The sequence below is a fragment of the Oncorhynchus nerka genome, linkage group LG23, assembly GCF_034236695.1.
Source record: "Oncorhynchus nerka isolate Pitt River linkage group LG23, Oner_Uvic_2.0, whole genome shotgun sequence".
Taxonomy (NCBI): domain Eukaryota; kingdom Metazoa; phylum Chordata; class Actinopteri; order Salmoniformes; family Salmonidae; genus Oncorhynchus; species Oncorhynchus nerka.
This window is the reverse complement of record NC_088418.1, coordinates 47,703,905-47,726,470: the sequence shown is the minus strand read 5'-3', so window position 1 is coordinate 47,726,470 and position 22,566 is coordinate 47,703,905. Positions and strand designations below refer to the sequence as shown.

Here is a 22,566-nt window from a genome sequence, read left to right as displayed (position 1 = left end):
CCATAGGCTGATATAAACCATAGGCTGATATAAACCTGATATAAACCATACGCTGATATAAACCATATGCTGATATAAACCATAAACCGCTGATATAAACCATACGCTGATATAAACCATACGCTGATATAAACCATACGCTGATATAAACCATACGCTGATATAAACCATACGCTGATATAAACCATACGCTGATATAAACCATACGCTGATATAAACCATACGCTGATATAAACCATACGCTGATATAAACCATACGCTGATATAAACCATAAGCTGATATAAATATACGCTGATATAAACCATACGCTGATATAAACCTGATATAAACCATACGCTGATATAAACCTGATATAAACCATACGCTGATACGCTGATATAAACCATAGGCTGATATAAACCTGATATAAACCATACGCTGATATAAACCTGATATAAACCATACGCTGATATAAACCATACGCTGATATAAACCATAGGCTGATATAAACCATAAGCTGATATAAACCATACGCTGATATAAACCATAGGCTATGCTGATATAAACCATACGCTGATATAAACCTGATATAAACCATGATATAAACCATAGGCGCTGATATAAACCATAGGCTGATATAAACCTGATATAAACCATACGCTGATATAAACCATAGGCTGATATAAACCATACGCTGATATAAACCATACACTGATATAAACCATATGCTGATATAAACCATACGCTGATATAAACCATAAACGCTGATATAAACCATACGCTGATATAAACCATACGCTGATATAAACCATACGCTGATATAAACCATAGGCTGATATAAACCTGATATAAAACTGATATAAACCATACGCTGATATAAACCATACGCTGATATAAACCTGATATAAACCATACGCTGATATAAACCACGCTGCTGATATAAACCATAAGCTGATATAAACCATACGCTGATATAAACCATACGCTGATATAAACCTGATATAAACCATACGCTGATATAAACCATACGCTGATATAAACCATACGCTGATATAAACCTGATATAAACCATACGCTGATATAAACCATACGCTGATATAAACCTAATATACCTGATATAAACCATACGCTGATATAAACCTGATATAAACCATACGCTGATATAAACCTACGCTGATATAAACCATATGCTGATATAAAAACCTGATATAAACCATACGCTGATATAAACCATACGCTGATATAAACATACGCTGATATAAACCATACGCTGATATAAACCATACGCTGATATAAACCATACGCTGATATAAACCATACGCTGATATAAACCTGATATAAACCATACGCTGATATAAACCTGATATAAACCATACGCTGATATAAACCATAAACTGATATAAACCATACGCTGATATAAACCTGATATACGCTGATATAAACCATACTGCTGATATAAACCATACGCTGATATAAACTGATATAAACCATACGCTGATATAAACCATACGCTGATATAAACCATATAGCTGATATAAAAACCTGATATAAACCTGATATAAAAACCTGATATGCTGATATAAACCATACGCTGATATAAACCATACGCTGATATAAACCATACGCTGATATAAACCTGATATAAACCATACGCTGATATAAAACCTGATATAAACCATACGCTGATATAAACCATACGCTGATATAAATATATGCTGATATAAAAACCTGATATAAACCTGATATAAACCATACGCTGATATAAACCTGATATAAACCATACGCTGATATAAACCATATGCTGATATACGCTGATATAAACCTGATATAAACCATACGCTGATATAAACCATATGCTGATATAAACCTGATATAAACCATACGCTGATATAAACCATACGCTGATATAAACCATACACTGATATAAACCATACACTGATATAAACCATACACTGATATAAACCATACGCTGATATAAACCATACGCTGATATAAACCATACACTGATATAAACCATACACTGATATAAACCATACGCTGATATAAACCATACGCTGATATAAACCATACGCTGATATAAACCATACGCTGATATAAACCATACGCTGATATAAACCATACGCTGATATAAACCATACGCTGATACGCTGATATAAACCATACGCTGATATAAACCATATGCTGATATAAACCATACGCTGATATAAACCTGATATAAACCATAGGCTGATATAAACCATACGCTGATATAAACCTGATATAAACCATACGCTGATATAAACCATACGCTGATATAAACCATACGCTGATATAAACCATACGCTGATATAAACCATACGCTGATATAAACCATACGCTGATATAAACCATACGCTGATATAAACCATACGCTGATATAAACCTGATATAAACCATAGGCTGATATAAACCATATGCTGATATAAACCATACGCTGATATAAACCTGATATAAACCATACGCTGATATAAACCATACGCTGATATAAACCATACGCTGATATAAACCATACACTGATATAAACCATACACTGATATAAACCATACGCTGATATAAACCATACGCTGATATAAACCATACGCTGATATAAACCATACGCTGATATAAACCATACGCTGATATAAACCTGATATAAACCATACGCTGATATAAACCATACGCTGATATAAACCTGATATAAACCATACGCTGATATAAACCATACGCTGATATAAACCATACGCTGATATAAACCTGATATAAACCATACGCTGATATAAACCTGATATAAACCATATGCTGATATAAACCATACGCTGATATAAACCATACGCTGATATAAACCTGATATAAAAACGCTGATATAAACCATACGCTGATATAAACCTGATATAAACCATACTGCTGATATAAAAACCTGATATAAAAACCTGATATAAACCTGATATAAACCATACGCTGATATAAACCTGATATAAACCATACGCTGATATAAACCATACGCTGATATAAACCTGATATAAAACCTGATATAAACTGATATAAACCATACGCTGATATAAACCATACGCTGCTGATATAAACCATACGCTGATATAAACTGATATAAACCTGATATAAACCATACGCTGATATAAACCATACGCTGATATAAACCTGATATAAACCATACGCTGATATAAACCTGATATAAACCATACACTGATATAAACCTGATATAAACCATACGCTGATATAAACCTGATATAAACCATACGCTGATATAAACCTGATATAAACCATACGCTGATATAAACCTGATATAAACCATACGCTGATATAAACCTGATATAAACCATACGCTGATATAAACCATGCTGATATATATAAACCATACGCTGATATAAACCTGATATAAACCATACGCTGATATAAACCTGATATAAACCACTGATATAAACCTGATATAAACCATACGCTGCTGATATAAACCATACGCTGATATAAAAACCTGATATAAACCATACGCTGATATGATACGCTGATATAAACCATACGCTGATATAAACCATACACTGATATAAACCATACGCTGATATAAACCATACGCTGATATAAACCATACGCTGATATAAACCATACGCTGATATAAACCTGATATAAACCATACGCTGATATAAACCATATGCTGATATAAACCATACGCTGATATAAACCATATGCTGATATAAACCTGATATAAACCATATGCTGATATAAACCATACGCTGATATAAACCTGATATAAACCGCTGATATAAACCATACGCTGATATAAACCTGATATAAACCATACGCTGATATAAACCTGATATAAACCATACGCTGATATAAACCATACGCTGATATAAACCTGATATAAACCATACGCTGATATAAACCTGATATAAACCATACGCTGATATAAACCATACGCTGATATAAACCATACACTGATATAAACCATACGCTGATATAAACCATACGCTGATATAAACCATACGCTGATATAAACCATACGCTGATATAAACCTGATATAAACCATACGCTGATATAAACCATATGCTGATATAAACCTGATATAAACCATACGCTGATATAAACCATATGCTGATATAAACCTGATATAAACCATACGCTGATATAAACCATACGCTGATATAAACCTGATATAAACCATACGCTGATATAAACCATATGCTGATATAAACCTGATATAAACCATATGCTGATATAAACCTGATATAAACCATATGCTGATATAAACCATACGCTGATATAAACCTGATATAAACCATACGCTGATATAAACCATATGCTGATATAAACCTGATATAAACCATACGCTGATATAAACCTGATATAAACCATATGCTGATATAAACCTGATATAAACCATACGCTGATATAAACCATATGCTGATATAAACCATACGCTGATATAAACCTGATATAAACCATACGCTGATATAAACCATATGCTGATATAAACCATACGCTGATATAAACCATACGCTGATATAAACCATACGCTGATATAAACCATAAGCTGATATAAACCATACGCTGATATAAACCATAAGCTGATATAAACCTGATATAAACCATATGCTGATATAAACCTGATATAAACCATAGGCTGATATAAACCTGATATAAACCATATGCTGATATAAACCATACGCTGATATAAACCTGATATAAACCATACGCTGATATAAACCTGATATAAACCATATGCTGATATAAACCTGATATAAACCATATGCAGATATAAACCTAATATAAACCACATGCTGATATAAACCTGATATAAACCATACGCTGATATAAACCATACGCTGATATAAACCATACGCTGATATAAACCATACGCTGATATAAACCATACGCTGATATAAACCATACGCTGATATAAACCACATGCTGATATAAACCATACGCTGATATAAACCTGATATAAACCATACGCTGATATAAACCATACGCTGATATAAACCATAGGCTGATATAAACCATAGGCTGATATAAACCATAGGCTGATATAAACCATACGCTGATATAAACCATACGCTGATATAAACCTGATATAAACCATACTCTGATATAAACCTGATATAAACCATACGCTGATATAAACCTGATATAAACCATACGCTGATATAAACCTGATATAAACCATACACTGATATAAACCATACGCTGATATAAACCTGATATAAACCATACGCTGATATAAACCTGATATAAACCATACGCTGATATAAACCTGATATAAACCATACGCTGATATAAACCATACTGATATAAACCTGATATAAACCATACGCTGATATAAAACCTGATATAAACCATACGCTGATATAAATATATAAACCATACGCTGATATAAACCATACACTGATATAAACCATACACTGATATAAACCATACACTGATATAAACCATACGCTGATATAAACCATACACTGATATAAACCATACGCTGATATAAACCTGATATAAACCATACACTGATATAAACCATACGCTGATATAAACCATATGCTGATATAAACCTGATATAAACCATATGCTGATATAAACCTGATATAAACCATATGCTGATATAAACCTGATATAAACCATATGCTGATATAAACCATATGCTGATATAAACCTGATATAAACCATATGCTGATATAAACCTGATATAAACCATATGCTGATATAAAAATGCTGATATAAACCTGATATAAACCATACGCTGATATAAACCTGATATAAACCATACACTGATATAAACCATACGCTGATATAAAATACACTGATATAAACCATACACTGATATAAACCATACGCTGATATAAACCATACGCTGATATAAACCATACGCTGATATAAAACCTGATATAAACGCTGATATAAACCATACGCTGATATAAACCATATGCTGATATAAACCTGATATAAACCATATGCTGATATAAACCATATGCTGATATAAACCTGATATAAACCATACGCTGATATAAACCATACGCTGATATAAACCTGATATAAACCATGCTGATATAAACCATATGCTGATATAAACCTGATATATAAACTGATATAAACCTGATATAAACCATATGCTGATATAAACCATACGCTGATATAAACCTGATATAAACCATACGCTGATATAAACATATGCTGATATAAACCTGATATAAACCATACGCTGATATAAACCTGATATAAACCATATGCTGATATAAACCTGATATAAACCATACGCTGATATAAACCATATGCTGATATAAACCATACGCTGATATAAACCTGATATAAACCTGCTGATATAAACCTGATATAAACCATACGCTGATATAAACCATACGCTGATATAAACCATACGCTGATATAAACCATACGCTGATATGATATGATATAAACCATACGCTGATATAAACCTGATATAAACCATATGCTGATATAAACCTGATATAAAAACCTGATATAAACCATGCTGATATAAACCATATGCTGATATAAACCTGATATAAAAACCTGATATAAACCATACGCTGATATAAACCTGATATAAACCATATGCTGATATAAACCTGATATAAACCATATGCTGATATAAACCATAAACTGATATAACCATATGCTGATATAAACCTGATATAAACCATATGCTGATATAAACCATATGCTGATATAAACCATACGCTGATATAAACCATACGCTGATATAAACCATACGCTGATATAAACCATACGCTGATATAAACCATATGCTGATATAAACCATATGCTGATATAAACCTGATATAAACCATACGCTGATATAAAAACGCTGATATAAACCATACGCTGATATAAACCATAGGCTGATATAAACCATATGCTGATATAAACCATACGCTGATATAAACCATACGCTGATATATACGCTGATATAAACCATACGCTGATATAAACCATACGCTGATATAAACCATACGCTGATATAAACCATACGCTGATATAAACCTGATATAAACCATACGCTGATATAAACATACGCTGATATAAACCATACGCTGATATAAACCTGATATAAACCATACGCTGATATAAAATAGGCTGATATAAACCATAGGCTGATATAAACCATACGCTGATATAAACCATAAGCTGATATAAACCTGATATAAACCATACGCTGATATAAACCTGATATAAACCATACGCTGATATAAACCTGATATAAACCATATGCTGATATAAACCATACGCTGATATAAACCATACGCTGATATAAACCATATGCTGATATAAACCATAAGCTGATATAAACCATACGCTGATATAAACCATACGCTGATATAAACCATACGCTGATATAAACCATACGCTGATATATAAACCTGATATAAACCATACGCTGATATAAACCATACGCTGATATAAACCATAGGCTGATATAAACCTGATATAAACCATAGGCTGATATAAACCTGATATAAACCATAGGCTGATATAAACCTGATATAAACCATAGGCTGATATAAACCTGATATAAACCATAGGCTGATATAAACCATACGCTGATATAAACCATAGGCTGATATAAACCATAGGCTTATATAAACCATATGCTGATATAAACCATATGCTGATAACCCTACAATGGCTACTGTACAATGTCAGAAATTATACTTGACAAAACCTCTATGGTATCATATCACTGAGCGGAAGCTTAATCAGAAATAAACACAAACCTGCGCATGCACACAGACACACTAACACACACACACACACAAACACATACACACAGACCCCTCCACCGTCGGAAGGATTCCTCTCAAAGCGCAGCCACTCATCTGTGTCCATCCCTGACTATAGCATGGTGTAGGAATCACAGCTAGCAGATGGCCAGTCACGCTTCTTCAGTCACAACAACACAACACAGCCCCGGCTAGCCAGCGTAGCGTTCTGCTGAGGAGGAAAACAAACCAGTGCTCCACCGCCTCCTCCCTCGCCAAGAGAGAACAGGCGTGAACAGATTACACATGTTGACAGTAATACCAATTTACAGTATATCCTCTCTAATGAGAGCATAAGGAAAGAAGATGAGAAAAGGCTTAGACATTGAAGTGTGTGTGCGCTTGTGAGTGTGTGTGTGTGTCTGTGTGTGTAGGGTGGTAGAAATGATCCAAACATTATGTTGAATATAATAAACTACACTCATCAATACGACTCCATTATCATGTGAATGATAATGTCCATAATCTTGTCCAGTATCGCCAAGGTAGAGAATCTTGCATCACCACTCGGAATACTATAAAATGCACGTGTCTAGGTTTACCGTTATGCAATTATTAAGAGGCTAAGGAACTAATGTCTTGCAATCAATGTCCTAGCATTTAATGATTGAGTTAACCTTGAGATGAGATGCATAGTTAGACCAAGCATATACAGTGGCTTGCGAAAGTATTCACCCCCCCTTGGCATTTTACCTATTTTGTTGCCTTACAACCTGGGATTAAAATAGATTTTTTTGGGGGGGGTTGTATAATTTGATTTACACAACATGCCTACCACTTTGAAGATGCCAAATATGTTTTATTGTGAAACAAACAAGAAATAAGAAGAAAAAACATAAGCATAACTATTCACCCCCCAAAGTCAATACTTTGTAGAGCCACCTTTTTGCAACAATTACAGCTGCAAGTCTCTTGGGGTATGTCTCTATAAACTTGGCACATCTAGCCATTGGGATTTTTTCCCAATCTTCAAGGCAAAACTGCTCCAGCTCCTTCAAGTTGTAAGCATTCCACTGGTGTACAGCAATATTTAAGTCATAGCACAGATTCTCAATTTGATTGAGGTCTGGGCTTTGACTAGGCCATTCCAAGACATTTCAAATGCTTCCCCTTAAACAAATTGAGTGTTGCTTTAGCATTATGCTTAGGGTTATTGTCCGTTTCACTCAATAATTTCTCTGTATTTAAAGCCATCCATCATTCCTTCAATTCTGACCAGTTTCCTAGTCCCCGCCGATGAAAAACATCCCACAGCATGATGCTGCCATCACCATGCTTCACTGTGGGGATGGTAGTCTCGGGGGGATGAGAGGTGTTGGGTTTGCGCCAGACATAGCTTTTCCTTGATGGCCAAAAAGCTCAATTTTAGTCTCATCAAACCAGAGTACCTTCTTCCATATGTTTGGGGAGTCTCCAACATGCCTTTTGGCGAACACTAAGTGTGTTCGCTTGTTTTTTTTCATTAATAAATGGCTTTTTTTCTGGCCACACTTCCGTAAAGCCCAGCTCTGTAGAGTGTACGGCTTCAAGAGGTCCTATGGACAGATACTCTTTGAAGGAGCTTTGCAGCTCCTTCGGGGTTATCTTTGGTCTCTTTGTTGCCTCTCTGATTAATGCCCTCCTTGCCTGGTCCGTGAGTTTTGGTGTATATATAACAGGTGTATATATACTTAGATCATGTGACAGATCATGTGACACTTAGATTGCACACAGGTGGACTTTATTTAACTAGTTATGTGACTTCTGAAGGTAATTGGTTGCACCAAATCTTATTTAGGGGCTTCATAGCAAATGGGGTGAATACATATGCACGCACCACTTTTCAATTTTGAATTTTTTTTTTTTTTTTTATGTTGTTTTTAGCATTTCACTTCACCAATTTGGACTATTGTGTGTATGTCCTTTAAATTAAATAAAAATACATTTAAATTACAGGTTGAAATGCAACAAAATAGGAAAAATGTCAAGGGGATGTATACTTTTGCAAGGCACTGTATGCTATGTATATTGTGAATAACATTTACCATTAGACATTTCACCAAATAATAATAAGTAATATTAATCAGAAATTTGAGGACTACGGTTCGTATCCATTTAAAAGTAGCCATAATTATTACAGTTACACAATAAGAATACAATAAACAAATGATGGACACCAGAAATCTTCTAATTAAAAAATAATACTAAAAAATAATGAGTCTTAACAGCATAGAAAATGCACCACTATGACATACATACGTACATCAGGAGATCGGTTAACCAATAATTACATGATCTAAGTTTAAACCCATCTTGTAGTCTTCCAAGAGTGCCAACTACCTGTATCGCCTATCGTCTAATTAACATCCCTTTGCACGGCCCAAAACATTCCAGGCATTCTCTAATCTAATCACCACACCTCAACACTGTGTCGCTCTTGTGTCGCTCCTCTGAACTATCCGCCGTCAAGCGTACAGAGTAACACAGTTTCTCTGTGACAATAAATCTATAGCACTTACAGTATAATGAAACATAGCTCTTTATGAACTCTTGAAACAATCCAAACATGGCAATTTAATTCACACAGTAACATTAATTTAGTCGATTCAAGTTTCATCAGTCTTCACCTCTCCTGGCTTCAGTGACCCTAGGACTTCTGTGAGAATGTCTCTTCATCGGAATTGTCACAGACACTGTGTGTTTGTCCCCTATGATAGCCCTCAGATGGTCTGTCTTTCAAGCAATGTCATGAATCGTGGTTGAGTCATCACGCTGGGCCAGCAAGTTGCTAGAGGCATCTTCATCACTGGCCTTCCTCATCGTTCACATTTGTTCACTCTCTATGTTCCACTACTCGTGTGTGTGTGTGGGTACATAATGCGTGCGTGTGCACAGTGTGCTCTGACAATGTACTAACGGTGTGGACTGGTACACATCTCTAGGCAGGCCTCGAGGCCTGCATGCCACGACTTCGGCATGGCAGCAGTGTTATCTGTGTGTCAGTGGGTGTCAACTAGCGTCAGCGTTATAGGTGTCAGTTAGCTAGAGGGCTAATGTAATGCACCGTTAGCCGTTACAGGATTGCTACTGTTTGGCGTCGCACAGAGATTTTTCAACCAACCTCATCTTCGTTCGGCCAAACATGTATCTTCTTAAATGTCCATGTCCAGTTGCAGGTAGTTGGTTTGAACTTGAGAAAAGGCTGTGTTATTAAAAAAAATACATGTTTTGCTCCGCGAAGTAATCCAACAACGTGTACGCCGACATCTTCTCTATTTCAAAAGACACATGTTTAGCCGAATCGAGAATGAAGATAGTGTCACCGAGTTAAGGTAGGTCGAAAATGCTCTATGCTACGCCAAACAGTACCTCTCCTGTCACGTCTAATGGAGCATCACATTAGCCCGTTTCGATCTGCTAGCTACAGGGAACTGCCAAAATAAAAGGAAACACCTGAATAAATGAGGGTAACAAAATATATTGAAAGCAGGTGGTTCCACACAGGTGTGGTTCCTGATTTAATTAAGCAGTTAACGTGCCATCATTAGGGTGTCAAAAAATGTGTGCTAAAAAAATGCTTGGCAGGCCATTATTTTGGCTATGATGGCCATGCCCCCATAGGATGACAATTCCCCCATCCAAAACAGTTTGATGAGCATGAAAACCATATCCTATATCCATGGCCATCTCAGTCACCAGATCTCAACCCAGTTGAACACTTATGGGGAAACTTGAAGCGGCGCCTGAGACAGCGTTTTCTACCACCATCAACAAAACACCAAATGATGGAATTTCCAATGGAAGAATGGTGTGAGTGTAGAATCTATGTGTGAGCAGCTCTTCAATGCCAGCCAGGTGTGACTCATATAGCAGGTCACCCTGTTAGCTAAGCTCTCTGTCCCTGTGACATCCCTTTCCTCTCACATCAGCTCTGGAGAGAACATATCGTACCAACACAACAACAGCTGCCTCGGGGGAGAATAGGCTAGAGAACGCATTATAGGGCATTTATGCAGTAGGTGCTACTCATACAGCCAGACTAAGGTAGGGAAGAATCCTACCAAATAAAACGACCATTTAATTCAAAATGTCACTGTCTCCCACTGACATTGACGCATGACTAAAGGAAATGTTGATTTAAGTGGAAGTTAGGATTCACTCCATTTTAGAGCAATACTTTTGGTGCACTATATGTGAAAAATAGGGTGCCATATGGGACTGGCCCCAATTCCCTCTTCAGTGACTCATCAAATGCTCATTCAACGACATGGACACTCAACTCCTAATATCTGATCTGAGTTTATCTTCACAACGGTCTGTGTTATCTACTTTAATAGGATATAGAGCAGCTTAAGCTGTAGATTAAGCTGTAGATTACAGCAGAAGGAGCCCCGGGTGAACGTGGGCAGAGAGAGCAGAGCACTGACAGGACGGTGTGTACATACAGAGGGTGATCTCCGATGAGAGAAAGAGAGAAGGGAAATGGAGGAGAGAAAGAGAAGGGAGGAGGGAGAGAGGAGAAAGAGAGAAGGGAAACGGAGGAGAGAAAGAGAGGAGAGGAGGGAGAGGAGAAAGAGAGGGGAGAAGGGAGAGAGGAGAAAGAGAGGGGAGGAGGGAGAGAGGAGAAAGAGAGAGAAAGAGATAAGGGAAATGGAGGAGAGAAAGAGAGGGGAGGAGGGAGAGAGGAGAAAGAGAGAGAAAGAGATAAGGGAGTAGGGGAGAGACGGGAGAATGAAAAAGACGAGAGGTCGACTGACAGTCAAAGAGGGAGAAAAAGAGAAAAAAACAGAGTGAGAAAGGAAAAAGAGAGCAATAGAGAGAGGCAGTCCTCAGAGCACTAAGCCCCCCCTTATAAAAGCAGCACGTCTGGAGATAGCAGTCTCCATTACACTCTACTGAGTGCAGGAGGATCCACCCAGCAGACATATTTAACCTTTATTTAACTGGGCAAGTCAGTTAAGAACAAATTCCTATCTACAATGGCTGCCTACCCCGTCCAAACCCTAAACCGGACGATGCTGGACCAATTCGGCGCTGCCCTATGGGACTCCCAATCACAGCCAGTTGTGATACAGCCTAGAATCGAACCAGGGTCTGTAGTAACGCCTCTAGCACTGAGATGCATTGCTTTAGAGCGCTGCACTACTCGGGAGCCAGCAGATGTACAGCCGCACACACGCACGCACGCACACACACACACACACACACACACACACACCCTCTCCCGCTCTCTCTCTCCCTCTTTCTCTGTCTCTCTCCCTCCCTCTCTCTCTCTCTTTCTCTCCTCTTGATCGCTCCTCCATCCCTCCATCTCTCCCTCGCTGGGCAGGTATGATAGGTGGAAAAGGTAAATATGTGCTTTAGTGGGGCTGACCCGCTGTGAATAGGGCAATTAGCTCCACTCTGCTAGCCACCACTGCTCTCCTTCCTATGGTATAAAGCTGTCTTTAGAGAAGTCAATACTCTAGGCTTTGTGTCATTACCTCCATCACTTAAACCACAGGTTTGGGGAGTAACGGATTACATGTAATCCATTACATGTAAGAGATTACTTTTTCTTTTATTTACTGTAATTCGTTACGTTACGAGCAAAAATATTGTCATCAGATTACAGATACTTTTAAAAAACTAGAGGTTTGACTTCGAGGATTACTTTTAAATTCAGAAAGGATGTTTGTGGAAAACAATCTTAACACTTCTCTCTTTTCTCAATGACATTCAAACCAGCATTGAAAAAAGGCACAAGTTTAAATTTGTTCCACCTGAGTGAGTCTAAACACAAGTCAGAGACCACTACGATGACACACCAAATGTGTTTGATGGATCGTGGGAAAAGAGCAGGAATAGGCTTTTGAAGGCTACAGTCCAAGATATGTCTTCCAATGGTGCGGCTGCTGTCGGCATCCAAGATGATCCAACTTGAATAAAGGCTTGGAGGTAATGACAGCAGTAGTGTAGTCTACGGCGATACGGATATCACTGATTATTGATATCTACATAGCTCATTTATGTGAATCACACTGCTGCTCTCATATATATCCATTGATCCTTGAAGAATATAACTTGTAAATAAATGCCTCTTGAGCTTAGTTCAACTGTCACACTCCATGAGAACCCAAAATATAAGCTTGTTTTACTCCAATGTTTGTACGCATTGTAAATATTAACAAACCCTGTATAACCTCGTAACATGGCTAAAACAATATTTTTTCTAACATGGATGGTCAGTCCTGGCATCCATAGCTCTGTCTATTAATCTGAGAGTGGTTACATTTCTCCAGGCCCATCCCTCAGCTTTTTACCAAAACAGAGGCGGGGCAAGCATTTTGTTATTGTTTCATCTGTGGTTTTGCCCTTTAAACAGCTGCATATTTTCAAGATATCAAAGTGTCACCAACAAAGAGGTAAACAATAGTACTATAAATATGGCATTCATTTTTCACATGTAAATAGCACTTTTCAGTAGTGCTCAAAGAATGCGAGCCCCATCAATGAGCCCAATCAGTCCTCCATGACAACAAAATCATAAACAACAGCGTAGGGCTGGCTAATAAATCCTTAGTTATGGGGTTATGCTCAGGTAAAACAATTAGGCTAATCTATACTTCCATATTTCCATGTCCTATTCTTGAAGATCAAGGGGTATAACATTTATTGGAATGACTGGAATTCTGATAGACTTTGGTATTTAATGTAAAGATATAATTTAATAGTATTATCATGTGTAGTAGAAAGCAATGGTTTAGAAAAAGCCTACATAACCAACCCATGAAGTAAAAATTAACATCCAATATATGGCCAGCTATGTAAACTTTAACATTGATTTATACTGCAATAGATGTCGTTCAATTAGAAACATACATTTTTGTCATCTTCTAATGCCTCTTAAGGAGAAAGTAATCTAAAAGTAACAGAATGTAATCAGATTATGTTACCGAGTTTGGGTAATCCAAAAGTTACATTACTAATTACAATTTTGGACAGGTAATTAGTAACTAATGCAGGTATTCCCAAACTGGGGTACACGTACCCCCAGGGGTACGCGCAATGCCGTCGGGGTACGCCAAATAAAAATAATAATACATTCTTTACTGAGTAGACTCCTTTCACTGCCAAAAGTACAATTAAACCATCTAGTGTTCAGCGAAATAACAACACAATGTCAAATACAGGTAGTTTAGTCAAATAATGAACATCCAATCACATTAACCGTTACTCTCTAGCGGGAATTCCACTAACGGTCCGTGTGTAGCCAAACGTAGCTGCTGCTTATATTGGTATCTGTGCTGATGGCGCAAAAGCCATGACAGGAAGACAAACAGTGGCTTGCGAAACTATTCACCCCCTTTGGCATTCTTCAAATTTTGCTGCCTTACAATCTGGAATTAAAAAATATTTTTTTAAGGGTTTGTATCACTTGATTTACACAACATGCCTACCACTTTGAAGATGGATTTTTTTACATTTATTGTGAAACAAACAAGTAAAAGTCAACACTTTGTAGAGCCACCTTTTGCAGCAATTACATCTGCAAGTCTCTTGATTTTGCCCATTCTTCAAGGCAAACAGCTACAGGTGCTATGAGAGGTGTTGGGTTTGCGCCAGACATAGTGCATTCCTTAATGGCCAAAAAGCTCAATATTAGTCCCATCTGACCAAAGTACGCTTTAATTCTAGTAAAAATTCCAGTTTTTACTTATAATACATTTAACAACGTTTTTTCCTGACTCAACTTTTTTCATTCAACTTTTTCACCCAGGACACTATCTGGAAATGGTTCTACAGGACCTCCACCAGCCAAAGCTAAATAGTAACATTAACATCATGCCGTCTAATTGCAGTCGCTGTACTCATAATACAGGAGAACTAAACTAACTAAGCCTTATGGTGAGGATAGCAGTGTTGCAAGTACAGCTTCAGATGCAATCGTTGGGCAATTTAAGTGTAGGAAAGGATGCAACGGCGTCTGTGCCACCAGTAAGTACAGATAGTAGTATAAATCCCCCACAGTCTCCACAGACAGACAATTTCTCAAGGCTTCTGGAAAGAAATACTGTCGGCATACTCAACTGGTGTCGCTCATTCAGCCGACAGAAACGTTCAACCGCTTCTCTCCATTAAGCAACGAGCCGGTCAGAGGCCAAATCTTCTCAGGTGTCTCCTCCACCTGTCACGGGGTCTGAGCCGCCAAAGCCTCCCACCATTAGCTGTCTCAGTTTTCAGCATCTATGCTGCAATAGCGTATGTGCCGGGGGGCTAGGGTCAGTCTGTTATATCTGGTGTCCTGTGTGAATTTAAGTATGCTCCCTCTAATTCTCTCTCTCTCACTTTTTTGCTTACTACATGATTCCATGTGTGCCATTTGACAGTGTTGATGTCTTCACTGTTATTCTACAATGTAGAAAAACTCTTGAATGAGTAGGTGTGTCCAAACTTTTGACTGGTACTGTACTTGCAAAAAGATATTGAAACAAACAATTCTAAAAATCTATCTGCAATCAAGCATGCTGGGGAAATATGATAATAATAGGCGTGGCTTTGGTTTAACAGTAGTTATTAACACCAACACTGGTGTTCTTTTACACCAATAAGTGTTAATTTAACACTTAGAGACGACAAATGTTGCACTGAAAAATCAACCCACTGGCCAATATTCTGTGCAACTACTATTGAGAGTTTTTCAGTGTGTGATGTCATTGAAACTCTTCACTTGTTACACTTGTCTATAGTGTGCACCCTTGGATAGAGTGTTAAGATTCTCCATCACATGGGCATTACCACAAGGGGAGTAGGAGAAAGGGACTGCATTTCAAGCACTCAGTTAGCTATTTATTTTATTTTATTTTACTAGGCAAGTCAGTTAAGAACAAATTCTTATTTTCAATGACGGCCTAGGAACAGTGGGTTAACTGCCTGTTCAGGGGTAGAACGACAGATTTGTACCTTGTCAGCTCGGGGATTCGAACTTGCAACCTTTCGGTTACTAGTCCAACGCTCTAACCACTAGGCTACCCTGCCGCCCCTAATTGAACAACAGATTACTTTGCAGTGGTGGAGTAAAGTACCTAAGTAAACATACTTTAAAGTACTACTTAAGTCGTTTTTTGGGGTATCTGTACTTCACTTCACTATTTATATTTTTGCCATCTTTCACTTTTACTTCACTACATTCCTAAAGAAAAGTATGTACTTTTTACTTCCATACATTTTCCCTGACACCCAAAAGTACTTGTTACATTTTGACAGGGAAACGGTCCAATTCAAACATCAAGAGAACACTGTGAATGTTTAAATAATGTATTCAATAAAGACAAGAAAAAAATGCAATAATTTGTGTGTTATTAGTTTAAGCACACTATGCTTGTCTATTGTTGTGACTTAGATGAAGATCAGATCAAATCTGTAGACCATGAAATGCTTACTTACGAGCCCTTTCTCAACAATGCAGAGATAAAAAAGATGACAAAAAATAACTAGTAATAAAATAAATAACAATAACAGGGCTATATACAAGGAGTACCGGCCCCCGAGTCAATGTGCAAGGCTACGAGGTAATAACAAGACTATATACAAGGAGTACCGGCCCCCGAGTCAATGTGCAAGGCTACGAGGTAATAACAAGACTATATACAAGGAGTACCGGCCCCCGAGTCAATGTGCAAGGCTACGAGGTAATAACAAGACTATATACAATGAGTAATGGCTCCGAGTCAATGTGCAAGGGTACGAGGTAATAACAAGACTATATACAAGGAGTACCGGCTCAGAGTCAATGTGCAAGGCTACGAGGTAACAACAAGACTATATACAAGGAGTACCGGCTCAGAGTCAATGTGCAAGGCTACGAGGTAACAACAAGACTATATACAAGGAGTACCGGCTCCCAGTCAATGTGCAAGGGTACGAGGTAGTTGAGGTAATTGAACTAATATGCACATGTAGGTAGGAGTAAAGGTGACTAGACAATCAGGATACTATAGATAATAAACAGAGTAGCAGCAGCGTATGTGAAGAGTGTGAAAGTGTTTCTGTGTGTGTGTGTGTGTGTGTGTGTGTGTGTGTGTGTGTGTGTGTGTGTGTGTGTGTGTGTGTGTGTGTGTGTGTGTGTGTGTGTGTGTGTGTGTGTGTGTGTGTGTGTGTGTGTGTGCGTTGTAATGTCAGTATAGTATGTGGTGAATGTGGGTAGAGTCCACTGAGTTTCGACCCAGAATTCACTCTCCGGCACCGATTGCAGCACGGAAGCAGAGAGAACAGTCTATGACTTGGGTGCCTGGAGTCTTTGACAAATTCTAGGGCCTTCCTCTGACACCGCCTGGTATAGAGATCCTGGATGGCAGGAAGTTTGGCCCCAGTGATGTATTGGGCCGGACACATTACCCCCTGTAGCGCCTTACGGTCGCATGTCAAGCAGATGCCATACCAAGCGGTGAAGCAGCCAGGCAAGATGCTCTCAATGGTGCAGCTGTAGAACCTTTTGAAGATCTGAGGGCCCATACCAAATGTGTGTGTGTGTGTGTGTGTGTGTGTGTGTGTGTGTGTGTGTGTGTGTGTGTGTGTGTGTGTGTGTGTGTGTGTGTGTGTGTGTGTGTGTGTGTGTGTGTGTGCGTGCGTGCTGCATTTGTGTTTATGCTTTAGCTCTCTTGGCGGCCGAACACGCACCTTAAATATTAACCTATTAGCCTGTCCAGTCTCACCACTCCCAGTATGTGACAGGCTTTTAAAAAACCATCTCTAATGCTCAATACTGCATTACTACATCACAGTTCAGGCACTGCAGGTTTGGGTTTGAAGCGAGGAATATCAGGGAAGACAGGCGCACTAAAGCGTGGGTCGTTGCCAGAACTAAGCATTCCAACGAATTCCGAATTGCATTCCGTCGCGCTCCAATTACAAAACTCGTCCTTGACTCATACACTTAGCTGTGACAAGCGACCAACCAGATGACACGTGCTGTGCTCTCCCACCGCCCACCTCTCTCTTTCTCTCTGCGACTCTCTCTCACTTACACCCCCCCGCACATGCGAATGCTTCCAGTAATGAGTTTAGGTGTCCTTGGGATGGCCTGTCCTAAAAGGGCTTTTATGAGTAAGCTGGCTGTAGTGAGCGCTAGAGGATCCTAAACTTATTCAGACTGCCATCTCTCCCTCTCTCCCTCTCTCCCTCCAGGGGACATATCATCTCTCCTGTCAGTCTTAAAGTCTAATTACAAGATGTGGGAGGGACAAGGACAGTGGATGGGTCACAGCAGGTAGTTAATTCAAGGCATCCATCTTCTCCTCAACTAGAACTTTATGTACACGTTAGAGGTCGACCGATTAATCGGAATGGCCAATTAATTAGGGCCGATTTCAAGTGTCCATAACAATCGGAAACCGGTATTTTTGCCGATTTTTTATTTGTATTTTTTTTACACCTTTATTTTTATCCTTATTTAACAAGGCAAGTCAGTTAAGAACACATTCTTATTTTCAATGACGGCCTAGGAACGAGGCTTGTCAGCTCGGAGGATCCAATCTTGCAACCTTACAGTTAACTAGTTCAACGCTCTAACCACCTGCCTCACGAGGAGCCTGCCTGTTACGAATGCAGTAAGCCAAGGTAAGTTGCTAGCTAGCATTAAACTTATCTTATAAAAAACAATCAATCATTGACTGTCGTTGCTCCAATGTGTACTTAACCATAAACATCAATGCCTTTCTTAAACCACCTCTGTTCATGTCTTCCATAGAGAATGTCTTGATCTACTTCGAATAAGGTCTGTGTTTCGTGCTTAAACCACCTCTGTTCATGTCTTCCATAGAGAATGTCTTGATCTACTTCAAATAAGGTCTGTGTTTCGTGCTTAAACCACCTCTGTTCATGTCTTCCATAGAGAATGTCTTGATCTACTTCAAGTAAGGTCTGTGTTTCGTGCTTAAACCACCTTGGCGTTTTGATACCCGTGTAAATCTCACTAGGATAAGGTAACGTTTGTCAAAATATTTTCATAAATCCACTCTACAAAAAAAATGATCTTCGCTTATATTTAGCCAATATTGCTCAGAGTTACCTTGTCCTATGGATATCTACACAGTTCTAAAATTGGCAAGGTGGTGTAAGCCTACACGAAACACAGACCTTATTTTAAGTGAATCTAAAAATAACCTATGGAATAAATGTATGAAGGAACAGCTTTTCAGATTTTGCTAGAAGGTGTCATGGGAATTATGACTCGCACTTTGGTAGTCAATTCTTACCATGTCCATTATTAAAATAGGATTTCCTGCATATAGAAATTACAGTTTTTGTTTTCAACATTCGTCACAGGTAACTTAAACTCTATTTTTATTCAAACAGTTGAGAGTATTTGTCTCCTAAGCAGACTCTTCAGTATCATTGTCACTTCAGAGCTGTGTGTGTTTTACAGATGGCAGAGAAAAGCAGAGCACCAGTGTGGGACTATTACATGGAATTGGCACCAGGGAAAGCAAGGTGTCTTATTTGTGATAAAGATGTAAGCATGGGGTCAGCAACGGCTAAATCAAAAAATACCACCAACCTGTGGAATCACCTTAAGAACCCCCATCCAAAAGCCCATATGTATTATATTAAGTTAAAATAAAAGTGTTCATTGTTCATTCAGTATTGTTGCAATTGTCATTATTACAAAAATGTGTAATATATATATACAAACATTTAAAAAATTGGCCGATTAATCGGTATCAGCTTTTTTTGTCCTCCAATAATCGGTATCAGTATCGGCGTTGAAAAATCATAGTCGGTCGACCTCTAGTCCACGTGACAATTCCAATTGGACTACTCCTGTATGACACCTTTGCTCCAAAACCGTTGAATACATATGATGCCACCGTGGAGTCAAAGGCAACATTCCACATCGTCATAATGAGAATCATAATGAAGATCCGGGTTACTTCCCGACGGTTAACAAGAACACAGCTTACTGGCGAACCGACGATAATTATCCCTATAATAACATTCATCGTAACAGAATCAATTGTCCATTAATCATAGTAATCAACACATCTCCCTCAAGCCCAGTATCTTCAATCCAACGGTATTTCCTGCCGTTACAGCAAATGTTATTCCTCTGATTGATCTTTGTCTAATGGACTCACTGGGTCTACTCTCACTCCTTAGAAGAAAATATGCAAGGAAAGCCCTCAACATTCAGTACAGGGTGAAATCAAGTCCAATCCCCAAATTAAAACTCACACAACAACAAGTCACGGTAAACAAGCTAAGAGTTTCTCTCAAATCCGCTTAGCATCTTCAATTCACCATCGTTTCATACTAGCCTTCTAAATCGTCATGATCTAATTATGAGCGGCGATATTTTGCTCAGTTGACTCATTCTCTACCACAGGCTGTGGACACATGTCCCCAGAGGACTCTGTGTGAGACAGAGGGACGCGACAGCACAACAAGTCTGGGCACGGCCCATGTCCGTAACAGTGACTCCCCGTCCATTACTCTCGCAGGTCTGACAGTGATGATGTGCAGGTTCAGTTCTGCCGTCTTCGTACGGTTCGGATCTGTTCGGTTCTGGTCTGGTCACAGCCGGATAGTATAGCAGCATTGCCTCGCTGCTGCTGTCAAATCAAATCAAATCAAAAAAATGTGTCACATACACATGGTTAGCAGATGTTAATGCGAGTGTAGCGAAATGCTTGTGCTTCTAGTTCCGACAATGCAGTGATAACCAACAAGTAATCTAACTAACAATTCCAAAACTACTGTCTTATACACAGTGTAAGGGGATAAGGAATATGTACATAAGGATATATGAATGAGTGATGGTACAGAGCAGCATACAGTAGATGGTATCGAGTACAGTATATACATATGAGATGAGTATGTAGACAAAGTAAACAAAGTGGCATAGTTAAAGTGGCTAGTGACATAAGAATGCAGTCGATGATCTAGAGTACAGTATATACATATGCATATGAGATGAATAATGTAGGGTAAGTAACATTATATAAGGTAGCATTGTTTAAAGTGGCTAGTGATATATTTACATCATTTCCCATCAATTCCCATTATTAAAGTGGCTGGAGTTGGGTCAGTGTCAATGACAGTGTGTTGGCAGCAGCAACTCAATGTTAGTGGTGGCTGTTTAACAGTCTGATGGCCTTGAGATAGAAGCTGTTTTTCAGTCTCTCGGTCCCAGCTTTGATGCACCTGTACTGACCTCGCCTTCTGGATGATAGCGGGGTGAACAGGCAGTGGTTCGGGTGGTTGATGTCCTTGATGATCTTTATGGCCTTCCTGTAACATCGGGTGGTGTAGGTGTCCTGGAGGGCAGGTAGTTTGCCCCCGGTGATGCGTTGTGCAGACCTCACTACCCTCTGGAGAGCCTTACGGTTGAGGGCGGAGCAGTTGCCGTACCAGGCGGTGATACAGCCCGCCAGGATGCTCTCGATTGTGCATCTGTAGAAGTTTGTGAGTGCTTTTGGTGACAAGCCGAATTTCTTCAGCCTCCTGAGGTTGAAGAGGCGCTGCTGCGCCTTCTTCACGACGCTGTCAGTGTGAGTGGACCAATTCAGTTTGTCTGTGATGTGTATGCCGAGGAACTTAAAACTTGCTACCCTCTCCACTACTGATCCATCGATGTGGATAGGGGGGTGTCCCCTCTGCTGTTTCCTGAAGTCCACGATCATCTCCTTAGTTTTGTTGACGTTGAGTGTGAGGTTATTTTCCTGACACCACACTCCGAGGGCCCTCACCTCCTCCCTGTAGGCCGTCTCGTCGTTGTTGGTAATCAAGCCTACCACTGTTGTGTCGTCCGCAAACTTGATGATTGAGTTGAGGCGTGCATGGCCACGCAGTCG

The 22,566-nt window shown here is 38.8% G+C and overlaps 1 protein-coding gene across 1 annotated transcript in view; it reads right to left on the bottom strand.

The window, feature by feature from the left end:
* LOC115106963 (metabotropic glutamate receptor 8-like) overlaps nucleotides 1–22,566 on the bottom strand; it is a 303,996-nt gene that overhangs the window by 21,256 nt on the left and 260,174 nt on the right. The gene's annotated exons all lie outside the window — the stretch shown is intronic.